Raw genomic sequence first — 13,676 nt, forward strand, 5'->3', positions numbered from 1 at the left:
ATTTGCAGAGTTCAGGTGTGGAGTTTCTTGTCATGAATACGTCTCACAGGGTCAGACTGAATCCTGTAAATTGACTAAGAACTCAGCCAGAGAGAGGAAAAGAGAATTTGCTGCCATTTGAACCTGTGCAGTACCAGCAGAGAAGTGCTTGAGCAGGGCACTGGCAGTCTCTCTGCACAGTGCAGCAGTGTGGAAAACAGGCCTGGCTCTATGCAGATTTGTAAGCAGTGGCACATGTCACACGGGATTAAGGACTCCTGGAAGGACATGCAATTTGTGGTGCTGCTCCCATTCTCCCTCCCAGCTGCCCTCAGTTCCCTGCTGGCCTCCTGCCTCCTGTGTAAAACTCCAGCTGAAATGGAGAGATGGGATGGGTGGCAGCATGCCAGCTGCCCGGGCATCAAGCACCGCTTATCTCTCTGACGGGCGCCCTGCCCTCCATCCCCGGGGTGACTCGCTTCTTCAGGCGCTCGTGCCTCCTGTAGCTAAAAGAACTCACTCCTGGAAAAATCTGTGCAAATATTGATATCACTGCCTTGTTTTTCAGCCCTTTTGAAGGTTGGCCTTTTTTTTGTGTAGGCAGGTTGGCTGCTGATTTGCCTCTATCATTACAACTTTTTTTGACTAGACAGGTGTGAGTAGAATTAATTTTTGCTTCTTCTGTCTTAAGGTGCTCAAGTATCTGCTCTAGGAAGAAAAACATTTGGAAATGCTTTGGAAAGTTAAATTTAAAGTTGTGGCCTAGGTTCTTAGTGCTGTCTGAAAACCAAGAAAACGCTCTGTCAAAAGATGTCGAAATGATTATTTGTTTCCACTTTGCTGAGTTTAATTTACAGCTGGTTTTGTGAGTTTCAACTGAAATCAGATTAGTTAACTTTAATCTGAAACTTGTGTCTAAATACTCAATGACCTAATTCATTAGCTATATTTTATCAGTATTTACTAAAAAATACCAGCAGTGATTTTATGAATTTTAAAAAGAATAGGATTACATTGTCATAGGAGATACTGAAAACATTTTTGACAGTTTTTCACAAAGAAATTCTGTGCTTATTTAAAGACCATTTTGGGGAAAAATCTTCCTATAACAAATACTGATGTTGGATATTCAAATGAACTCACTTATTTGGCAGTAAAACTGGTCTAAGTGAATAAGAGTGCAAAATAAGTGACATGACTTTTGATTTCAGTAAGATTTTTCATAGTCTTATATGATGTTTTTTATTACCAAAGGAGGAGAAATATGGTCAACTATCACAAGGAGTTGATGCATAACTAATTAAGAAAGAAAAGCTGTATTCAAAAAAGAGTTATCCAAGTTTAGTTATCATACCAGGGAGATATTGCAAGTGAGGTCCCTGAGGTCAGTTCTCTGTCACTTCTATTCACTATTTCCATTAATGAGCTGGATGATGTAGTTGTATTTATAAAATGTGTGCGTGACACCAGGAGTTTGCAGGCTGTTTGTAGGACATGAACAGAATTAAAAATTATGTTGGAAAATGGAAGTAATTGTGCAAATCAATAAAACAGGAGCCAGTAAGATTTGTGCTAGAGGAAGAAGGAACCAAAGACAAAAATGTAAAGTGACTTTTCAGTTTCATTGCAGAAAAATGTGAAAGGTGACAGGTTCAAAGGAAAACTGAGTGAATCATCAGCACACTATATCTGTTTGGAAAAAAAGGTCACCTGAGTGATATTAGCAGAGGTGAAGTGTGTAGGATCAGAAGATTATTACTTCTTCCCAAGTTATGCTGATGAAGCTTCAGCAGGAATACTTTGCATTAATTTTGGGCACTGCATACTGGAGCTGGCAAACAAGCTGAATATGGTTCAGGGAACAGCAGTGGGCATGACAAGAGATTCAGAAACCTACAAAAAATGTGCAAGGGATTGGAACTGTTAGTGTAGAAGAGGAAAGGATTGGGAGACACAATGGGGATGCTTAAGGTTTTTACAAAAAGCAGGAAGTAAGGCAGCTCTGTTCAGTAAAATCTATGCCCATGTTATTTCATTACAAAGCTTATCTATTATTTTTTCTCTCTCATGGAAAAGTTCAGTTTTATCTTACAACAGTGTCATGGAGCAAAAAAAATGTATTTCTGGGTTCATTTAAATTATATGATCATATATTTCCTTTCATTCTCTTTGTTACGTGTACTATTATTAGAAGCCTTTTTCTTCCTCTAAAATAGCATTTGTAAGACTCACGTAGATCAGTGTTGGTTCATAACAACCATTCTTTGAGAGGAAAATTGCAGTGAAAATGTTTTATTCATTATCTCCTCTGTCATAAATCTCTAGCTGGAGCAAAAATCCTGACCCTGAATCTTTCTCCAGAACTCATGAGCCCATGGCTATTCAGTTTTTGTAGTGCTTCTCCAGTGATTTATGGCATGACCTTGGGTAAATTGAACCTCCACCTCAATTTCCCTGTCTTTAGCTGAAGATACCAATATTTCTCCTGTGGACAGCCTGAGAGTTAATCTGTGTAAGACTGTCTTGACAATGTCCAGTCCTCAAGCAGAATCTTAAAAGTTTAGCTGTCACATACCTATGACTCAGTAGTTGAAAGGTAGTCTGTATTTATGGTGGGACTAAGTTTTGAGGGTTTGGGGATTTTTAAAGTATTTCTGTAAAATCATTTTTTTCAGTCTTATGGCTTGGAAAGGCAATTTTGATTATTTTATTTTTGGGGCTGGCACTACCAGGCATGAGAGGAAAAAGCTCTGGAAAAGGCCTTTGTTTGTAAAGGTGGATTACTCAGCTGTAGTTGGACACTATAACTTATTACAGTTCACTCTCCTGGCAGCTATAATAGTAGAGCAAGCTCCACTGGAGCTCAAAAAATTTGGAATGGGAGTCTGGCCAGAAAAACTGAAAGCCTTGAAGTATGTTCCATGGCAAGGAAAGAGAGGTTACTTATCCCCTAAGGTTTCTTGCATCCAAAAGTGATAATTACCATCTAAACAGAGAGAAAAGATAAATGCTGAATAAGCTGGCAAGAAAAGGACCCAAGTTTCTGTCCTCTACAAACAGGAATACCTGCTCAGTGCATATGATGGTGTCTCAATTTGATAACAGAACAGAAATGTGTTAAGAAGTCATTGAGGAGACCCTGATTATTTTACAGAATGTGAGATAATAATGTCCTATCCATAGCTAGGGGGGTCATGCTGCAAATCCAGTATTTATCTCAATTGTAAGCACTCTCTGATTAAGGAGTGGAAGTATCTTTACTTCGAAACAGGACCAATAAAAGCTGTGACCACACAGACTTCTGAAAAATATGCAGACTTATATGATGACAGCAGGTAGAGGATGGTATTTCTGGTGGGTCCTAACCTCTGCACCTTCATTTCATTAATTCACTGAGCCATATGTTTTAATGAAAATAATACTGTGGTACATTATTACCACAGGGAAATGTCTCACTATTGAAGAACTTGGCCTTTTCCCTGTCCATTTCTCTTCTTTTGTGATTCCAGTTGGTGAATTGTTTGTTAGGTGCTCACATTTTTTCTTCGTGGGGGACTCTTTCTCCACAATTCAGAATTAAGAAGGTTTCTCTTCAGGAGATTAGGTAGTCCATGAACACAACCATTTGGTGAACAGGAGGGAAACAATAGCCAGGAAATTACACCATGTTACCATATTTTGGTTTTGTTATTTTCCCTACCCTCTCCCGTTCCCACAAACTCTCTGAAAGCACCAAATCTACTCCAGGGTGTTAGTCTGAGAAATCACTTTTTGCTTGCTAGTAAAATGTATTTTCTCCATCAGTGTTTTAGTTTCATGCTGCATAGAGTACATGTGGATTTTATGGCACATACAATGAATAATCCCACCAACCATTCAAATAATTTGGTTTTGGTGTCAAATGTCGGAAGCTGGACATTTTTTCTAAAGGAGTTGCTGATGCACAGCTGAGTGCACACAATCAGTGCATTTAATTGTCCACAGCGTGCTGCATGCTTGTCCCTGAGAAGGCTACAAAGTGCTGGAGTAGTTTTAGGGGCAACTTTCATCTCACACCCCTTACCCAGACCAAGCCCCTGTCAACTTCAAAATGTAGAAGTTCTGCAGAGTTGTTTTGGAGCTTCACTGCTGGGCAAGCCTTGCTGGAGTCCATGTGAGCTGCTGGGCTCCCCTGCTCTGGAATACCCTGAACGAGGACTCCACTTTACCTCTGCCTGGGTTCTGGCAGCTGGGAGGTGAGACTTTGGAGGGTCGAAACCAGAAGGAGCCCCAAGAGGCTGGGTCTGAGCAGCGCTGGCCCCTTGCCCAGCTCTGTGCAGGCACAGCCCTTGCAGGGTGCCCCTGGGGCGCTGCCCTTGCGCTGCCAGGGCTGCAGAGTCAAAGCACAACTTTGGAGTCTGGCTCCTCAGCCACTGGTGCCTCGTGTAGGTCATGCTGACAGCACCTATTGTTCTGGAGCATTTGAAGGGCATCCAAGTTTTGGCATCATTAGATTATTGCCATGGTGCTCAGGCTGCAGAGCCTGTACAATAAAAGAGGTTTTACTTTATGTTCAATCACTATTAGCTGTTATCTGCAGCTTTCATCTAGTCTCCATTAATGAAAGAACAAATAATTCCAGGGACTAAATAGATGTTTGACCATTCAAATATATGCAAAGTGATACGATTTATAAATGGGAGGAAGTTGTTTTGCAAGCCTAGAATTCCATTTGCTGTGGAATTTCCATTTAACAGTGTGAATCCAGTTGAATCCTGAAATATTACACTTAAGAGAGCAGGTTTTGTCATACTTCAGCTCCCTTTCAGCTGAAGTCTCCTAATGGCTGATATTTCTAAATGCCATTCCATTTCATTAGAGAGTAATTATCTGTTAATAATATTAACATTACTGCAAAGAGGAAAACATCAAGCTATCTCCATGATTTTGCTGATTGAAAAAGAAGGAATAGGCTTGAACTGCAACGAGGAAGATTCAGGTAAGACTTTGAGAAAACATTATGTGAGGAACTGAGAGGTCTGAAGGAACTGGGCATCTCCACCACCAAGCAGTGTTTTCTATTTTTGCAGCCAACAGAATATCCAAGACTTGCTGTTGCAGTCTCCTGGCAAGCAAAATGTTTTCCCTTTCATTGAGTCTGCACATGGCATTCTTCAAAGCGAGGATATAGAAGGCACAACTGGCACAGCCAGGCAAGTGTTGCTGCAGCGGAGCCGATGATTGCCAAAGGATTGCATCACAGCCAGGCTTTCCAGCACTTCCAGCCCCGTGGCAGGCTTGTAGCTCTTGGATCTGGAGGCACCGCTTTCCTGGCGCTGCTCCTCAGGGTCAGAGTGGGCGGTTTCGCTGAGGGCCAGGAATGTGACTGCAGCTCAAGGATCCCCAACTCCGCGCTGGTGAGGTGTTTTGAACTGGCTTGTTTGAGGTGAATCAGGAAGGGCTCAGTAGCTCTGGCACCGGTGCTGGACTCCTGCTGTACCAGCACAACTGAGCATTTGTCCCCTGTTTTCCCCCTTTTCCTCCCAGGCCGATGCATTATTCTCTGTTTATCAAAACTGCCTTATTTACAGAGGCTTGGGCAGAGCTAAGTCTGGGTTTTCAAAACTGCCTTATTTACAGAGGCTTGGGCAGAGCTAAGTCTGGGTTTTGTCACAGCTGAAGAGCAGCTGCAGAGTATCCTTACAAACTCCCCACCCCGAGAGCTGAGGCACCAAAGGGTGAAGGTAAAAACAAGCCCAGATGTTGCCTGAGTGTTTGACTTCTTCTGAGTGAGCCATCACTCAGCTTTCAGTGGTGGGTAGGCAGCTGTCAGAATTTGTGACAAATCAGAGGGGCAATTAGCTCTAATTCAAGTTGCTATGGAAAAACTGATGTTGGGGGAAAAAGTAACCTGGACCAAATAAACTTTCTGCAGGGCAAGAAACTGCAGTGCTAGTGAGGTTAGACATGCACTCAGCACGTGATGGAAGAAAGGAAAAAAAAGCCAAGTGCGTTTTGAGAGGGGCATTTTGAGGCATCAGGTGATGGAAGCAAGAAACAGGGACCTTTCCCTCTCTGCAGCCACTGGGGTGAGCCTGGTCCTGAAAGGCTGGAGGGACCCTTCACTGATGGGTGGATTCCACAGAGGGTGTCAGAGAGCTAAATACATCCTTTTTAATGGCAGCTGCTTAGCTAGAGAGTGAAAAGGAAGCAAATATGTATATAATACTCAGATGGTGACAATGGACATTTTCTTTTTAATGCAAGAAGGTATAAATAGCGGGAATGAGATGAAAATGAGAAGCAAAACTTGGGCTACATGTAAATGGAAAAATCATAACATTGGGATTATGGGATCATCTCCCCAGGGTAGTAGTGAAAGCGTGTAGTTTAGGACTTGAAGAACCAGACAGAGAAGGAGCACGAGGCACCACGTTGCAGGGAACAGTCCTGTCTTTTGCACTTGAATTTCCTCATAAGGCTCCTTTGCCACCACTTCTCCTTGAGGATCTGAAGGAATATTTAATGTGGACAGCTCAGCCAAACTGCAGCTTTGGGAATTCTTATCTATCCTGAAAGTCTTATCTTTTATTTCAGTTATTTAGATTTGCTGACTTCCCGTCTACAGCGCTTATCCAAGTTTATTGTTCAGTTTTACTATTCCTTGCTTAACAATTGCTCCTTTACTCTTGACGGTGCTTCTTGAGTGATTTCTCTGTTTATCTTTACCACCTTGTTCAGGTGTTAGAAGTAACATGCTAACCTTGGAGGTGTCTCAGCAATCCAAAGATGCAAATTTCTCCCCGCAGATTTGCTGGTTTTTTTTACTTGCATAACAAACTTTTTACTTGCAGCACAGTTCTGAACTAGATAGGATTCTTGCATTTCTCTACTCATATAATTTTATCCTAGTTTGCATAACTTTTGGTTTAGCTTTTTTTTGGGTTTTTTTTTTTGGTTTGGTTTTTTTTTTTTTGATTGGTTGTTTTCTTTTCTCTGCTCCTTTTTAGGCAAAAAAAGGGTTAATTAGCCTCAGTAAAACATTGACAGTCACTGGAGGCTCCTGCAACTGAGATGAAAAACAAGACTGCACCTGTATGCTGGCAATTCCAGATAGATTCTGGTCAACTATTTTTCTCTCCTGCTTTGTTCTGCCAGCTGCCTCAGTGCTTTGGATGCAGGTGGAAGGATGGACTTTGCTATCTATAAAAAAATTAAATGGTGAAGACCAACTTCCATCTCACCTCCCCAGGGATCAAAGTGATTGCCACAGAACACAGCAAAGCAGGAAGCAGGCTGCACATGGTCTCCATGTGAAAGAAATAGGCTGAGAAATTTTTCCTTTTTTGCCTCCCTCCTTTCTTTCTCACCCTCTTTTTATTTTTTATTTTTTTAATTTTTTTTTTCCCCAGAAGAGACAGAGAAAGCATGGAAGGAATCCCAAACTGGTTGACCATAACTGAAGGAACAAGGCATCACTGTATAGTACACACCCTGCAGTATCACTACTGCAGATCCTCGGTAGAGGAGCTATTGCAGCTCCTCCAATAAGCAAAAGAAAGGCAAAAGATTGCTTGGGAGCTCTGGCTGTATGTCTTGATGTGTGCCTATGAAAGAAGTTCTCCCAGAAACTGTGTAGCTTTATATCAAAATATGCTCTTGCATGATGAAAATGAGTAGTCCCACCTACCTATGAAGGTTTTTTCACTGCCTGTTGCAAGCAGCAGAAAACACATGGACTCTTTGAAGGTGCCAGATCTATTCTTACATCAATATTTTGTTATTAAATAATTCTCCTAGCAGCAAATTTTGCTTGTCACAATAGGAAATTCTGGGGGTTGTGTTATGCTGTGCCTTACAGTCAGTCTCTCTTTGACATTTTTGAGTGGTGCTGTGATAGAAATGAACAGGTAAAGAGCAGTAGTAAGATCTGAGATATTTAAATGTGAGTGAAACATAAGACTTCCAGAATAATAGTCTCCCTAAAGGGCTTTCAGCAGGGAGAAAACCCCAAAATATCCACTGGGAGAGTTAATGCACTCTTTGTGTGGGTTTTGAAAATGGTATCAGAAGGAAAAGACATCTGATTTTTCCCCTCTCTTTCCACTGATATGAACAGATGCTTAATTTAGGTTGTTTTCTTGGGTTGTTTTTGTACATCACATCTCTACAAGCCCACGCCTTCAAAGTGCCATTCAAAAAAAAAAAAAAAAAAAGAAAGAAAAAACCAACCAGAAGTTGCTAAATGGAGATCAGTGAGTTACAGCAGCTGAAATTAACCCACATGCATATTGCAATGAAGTGTGTGGGGACTTTGGAGGAGGTAGTTGGGTTGGGTTTCTGTAATTTTATTTTGAGCTGCCTATGACCTTCTAATGCTAATCTGCCTTTAAACAGTGCATATTTATGTGTGTAACATGGGTAGCTGGCTACAAAATAACACTTGGTATTAAGAAAGATTAACTACATCTCACGTGTCAGGGCATGCAGTACCCAAAAGAAGGTTTTTGTCTCTTCTCCACCACTGCAGAAAATACTAACCTGGTTTGCAGGTAGTTCTTGCCTGTCCCTAGAGCAGCAGGTACCACTACCTGTGGTGTGTGTGTGCGAGGCAAAATAGGACAAGAGCTGGATGGAGGATCTTACCTGCTGTAGTACATACACAGTGTGCTCCTGTGCCTCTGCTGTTTGGCCTTTGTGACGTGCAGAGCCAATGCCACCCTCACCTTTTTGCAGGAGGTCTTGCCAGTGCTCGCTTTGCACCACCACTTCCACAGGCAGTCACAGGACAGCACTTTGTCTCACGTGTATCCTGCAGTCCTACCTGGGACTGCCCAAGGGTGCACGTGAGGTGATGCTTTCTGCTGCAGAGAGAATCAAAGTCTGTAATATCTTTGCATTAGCAAAACCATTGATCTAAGAGGCTGTATCAGGCAGTCTAATAAAAATATTGCTCTCCTCGTAAACCTTGTCTGACTCTGTAGTAAATGAGTTACTTTTCCTGATAGCTGATGACAATTTGCTTGGTGCTTGAATGGGTTTCTGAACTTTCTATCCACACCGTGAAGTTTTATCTTGTGTTTGGAAGAATATTGGCATCATTAAGATAAATGGCTCACTGTTTCTCTTTGGTCATAAAGCACTTGGTATCCTATTCATACTCCTTGTTTTCCATCCAGATGCATTAGTAATAGTTAATTTTGTCTTAAAAAGGATGAATTTAAGGTTATGTTTAGTGTCTGCATTTTTAACCAGAGGTGCTATTTGTAAATAGGCGATTTTACACTGTTGTGGGCTCATACTTGACATAACTTTCAAGTTATTTCAAGTTGTTCTCCAAGGCAGACATGTGTTCAGTATAAGTGCTGTAGTCTGTGTAAAATGGTGGAGCTGAAACCTGAAATACTCTAATCTGTCAGCAAATAGTGGTAACAGGAGAGTGAATGCTCATTGCTTGAACAAATGAGCAAGATTTTACCTCAAATGGACTGAGCCTGAAAGGCAAGTGTGATTTCCTGAGGAGAACTTCTTTCTTGCTTTTTAGATGCCAAACTCTGGATGGGTCCAGTTCGTGGAGAAGGCCTAAGCTGGAGGCTCTGTTGTTTTGCTGTTAGCTTTTCCCTTGGCAAAACTTTGGGTTTAATCCACATTTACTGGGTTTGGATGTGGGGATGGGCTGGGAATAGCATCAAAAGTGTGTTTTGTAGTGTGAATGCAGAAATGTTCCTGGCATGCAAGTGGTACTGGCCATGTCCGATGATGAGGAGGGGTTTGATACTCCACCTACTGAGCACACTAATGGATTCCCTAGTTTAGCCCTTTGTGCTTTACACATTTTCGTCTCTCCTATGAAATATTAAGGTTTTTTTCTAGGCAGAAATCCTGGAGCTACTAATGTCATCCTTGACACACTGAAAATGAAACCTGATCGTTCAGTCTTGGATCCCTGCAGAAACTTACACAAGACTTTTTGTGTAATGAAATACCTCGTTACCGTACTGCAACGAAACTGTGTTCAGCAGTAATAACCAAATCCATAGGAATGTACAAATGCCACAATGCTGATTTGCAATATTAGAAATTACATAATGACTTAACATAAAGGGGCTACCATAGCTCTTTGAATCCTAAAATAAGAACAAATGAAGGTGTCAAATCACTTTCCCTGCCAAAGGTTTGTTTTGACCATCAGAAGACAGCAGTGCACAACCATTACTTATTTTCTTTAACAGTATTCACCTCTGAGGCTTCCTTCCACGTGGGAAAAGTATTAATGATATGATATGACATGATATATTAGATATATGTTATATCTAAGTGATAAGAAGCTGTATTATCTTTCAGTCCCAAAGTACAGAGGTTTCTGAAGCACTGAAACAGTACAGAAGTGCTGAAACAGCAGAGGTGTTTCTGAAGAGGTTTCAGAGACCTCATCCCTATCTTTGCTCTAGTTGCAGCTCCCTTTTAATGCTACTGAACTGTTGCAGTTGCCTTAATATGATCAGATATGAATACGAGGAATAAATGCTGATCTTCATGATGAACTAAGTGCCTGAAATATAAATAAGTGTGGTTAGTGAAGCTTTGCCTATATTAATATGCTTGCTCACTTTACCTGTGCTTAATGCAGAAGGGCATTCTGCATATCTGTTCAGTAAAGGCATTTGCATCTTTTCAATTACTTTTCTTAAATGTAAACTATTGGTGTCAAATGTTGCCCATCTTTTGAATAATCAAAAGGTAAAAGTTATCATTTAAAGTATAAATTAAAAGATCATTAAGGCTTGGGAGTGCAGTACTTCAAAGTTGAGGGAGTCAGAACTGAGGTTTGACATGCAATTAATTCTCCCTCCCCTCACTCCCCACTTTTCTGTATATTCATTACAATACTAATCTTAATTACACAGTCACATTTATGTGTGTGCACACACTCATGCACATATTTACACCTGGCTCCTAGCCAGGAATTCCCTTTGCTTCCAGCTTGCCTTTACACCCCCCTTGCCCCGCGTCCCTCCGCATTGGTGTTGGGTAACCTCGTCCTTGCCCTGCAGCAGGCTTGGTGTGGAGCAGCAGGAGGGACCAAGGCACCGGTGTGACATGGCATCGGCCCGACAGCCCAGAGCAGGGTGGTGGATGCAGCCCCTTCCCCTCAGAGGGGCGGTGTCTCCTGCCCAGGAGAGGATCTGACAAACAGAGGAGAAGAGCTCCTGGTGCTCCTGTGCCAAATGAAATGCGCAGAGGACATGACTTGGTCAAGTTTATATGAATCCTCATAGGAATAAGAGTCACAAATCACACTCCTGCCTAAAATTTGGAGTCCCCAGTCCACAGCGTAAAGCCAGGAGAGTTTCTTAATTGAAGCCAATATATGAATATTTAATCTGGTTATTGTGGTTTGGGACCAAATGACAGTGGGGAGCCTAAATGGGTTTTTAATCACAGTATATGCAATGCAAAACAAAAAGTCAGTTAAAGTTCACAGACTCATGCTATGCTAACTAGGCCTACCAGGGCAAGGAAAAACGAGTTTTCCTCAACCTCATTCTCAGAAAGGGCTGAACTGTTTTTGCTATAACTTTTTTTTTTTTTTCCTTCGACATTTCTCTTTGTTTGTTTTCCATTCTAGAGTGTGTGCTCTAGTCATTCTCCTACCTGTGGTTAGTGTTATTCAAAGAAGACACACTGTAACTGAAACTCTGAGTTCCCTCCAGCTAGCCCTGTACCACCTAGATTGTCTGAGAATCCTGAAAATAGTTAAAAATAAACATGTTTTTCAAAGTGGACAAGGCTGCATTACTAAAATCAGAGAAAAAAATCTTAGCTAAGAAGAGTTTGGATTTTCATCAGAGCCATGTACATGGCTAACTACCCTGAAACATGGTGATAGTGTATGTAAATATTTTTCTACTGAAGAACATTCACCAGGTACATTTTTGGCTGAATATCAGAAATTTTGTGGTGGGGGATGATTGTGCAAGGTGTATGAAGATGCAGATGGTTCAGTCTTCCCTGTGTGTAAGAGAAGCATCTGACTGAAGTGCCATGTCTGCAGCCCAAGTTATGATTTTTTTTTTAAATCTTAAGCAGTGGTTTGCACAAGCCTAAAATAATCAGGGCTCAGACTATTCATGTTTTGCAATATTTTTAGCAGCCAATAAGTAATCAGTGTGTCTTTTTTCGCACAACCTAGATGAACAATTCTGAAAAATAAAGCTGTGTCACAGATTACACCAGTCCCAATGAGAATGCAGCAGTTGTGCAGCCCTGAAAGCTGTGGATTCTCTGAAACTCGAACCACGGTGGGAGGCCAGACATTCACAGGATGTCCTGGAACCTCTGATTTTTTTCAGTCAAACTTTCTAAGTCCCCCTGAAGAAGATGGCTGCAACACAAGTTGACCAAGCATGTTGTCTGATCAGCACGGACAGCTGTGGCTTTAAACAATGACAGCCATTGTTAGGTCAATTTTAAAGTAGGTCCTTAAAGTTAATGTGATTATGCAAATGTTTCCCTAACTACCGTGGCTGTCTTATATCCTTCACAAATGAGTGCATTGTCACTTTTCATTATGTGCATACAGTCCTGGTGGTTTGGTGGTATCATTGTATCTCTTGGAAATGGACCATGTAAAGGCCATTCACTGTTGGCACTGCATTGTGCTTTCCCCCAAGCAGACCAACCTTGACCCACAAATGAGGGTGGTAGAGATTTTCAGGCCAAAACCTGCGTGTGTTATTCACATGATTACTCCCATTGACTTGGCTGGAAACTCTTGCAGCAGGCATGGAAGAATTAGGTTAAAATATGGTTGTGAAATTAAGTCCAGTCCTCTCTAAACCATGATGTATCTGAAATCAACCTCTGACAACCTTACTTCTAAGATAAAAGGTTTTGTGTTAAATCATTTGCAGCATGAATTGAAAAATTAACACATTATGCCTCCGGGGGAAAAAACCCCAAATATGTCAGACAACTTCTGTGTATGTTTTTTTTCCATGGTGACTTTATGCTTATTATTATTAATTTGATTTTAATCATGAAATACCCTTTTACAGGTAAAAAAGATCACAAATGAGGAAGCTGAGAAATCTCAGGATCTGTGTGATCTGGAAGGTGGCGGATTTCAGACGACTCATCAGTTGGGGGACATGACTGATTTCAGACTCTTGGTTGCATTGCTTTCAATGAAAACCAGTGACTTGCAGTTTCAGTTCTCATCACAGAAGATGTTCTCACAGCAATCTCTTGTTTGGATGGTTTTCTCTTTTTCTGGGTGCGGAGCCTGATGTTTGTCTGAGTTCTGTCCTCGGTGAGTTTTTGTTCTGGTGGACAAGAGACTCCATAAAGCAAGCATGTGATACACCTAGCCTATAATAGATTCAGACTGCTGGTTGGGATTTGGGCCTGCTCAGTAAAATATCCTACCTTTTTTTCTAACAAAATGCACTAAATATATATAATAGATATAACAGAGAGAGAGAGATTTGCATGCACTTACTTAACATGAGTAAAGGTAAGGGAAAATCATCACCTTTCAGGGAAGCCCTTTGCTGACTTGCAGCAGCTGTCTTACAAACACAAACTTCCTCAGCAGATTCAAGGACTTGGAAACTGCAAGGGCAGCAGACTCTGTTGCTTGGTTGTGCTATTCTACATGCAACTTCTCAAAACATCCTCATCACTGCAACACTTGAACATTGCTCCAGAACTAGGGT

The sequence above is a fragment of the Pseudopodoces humilis genome, chromosome 3 (assembly GCF_049639895.1).
Source record: "Pseudopodoces humilis isolate 2021_Gansu_Grassland_sample_001 chromosome 3, ASM4963989v1, whole genome shotgun sequence".
NCBI classification, from domain to species: Eukaryota; Metazoa; Chordata; class Aves; order Passeriformes; family Paridae; genus Pseudopodoces; species Pseudopodoces humilis.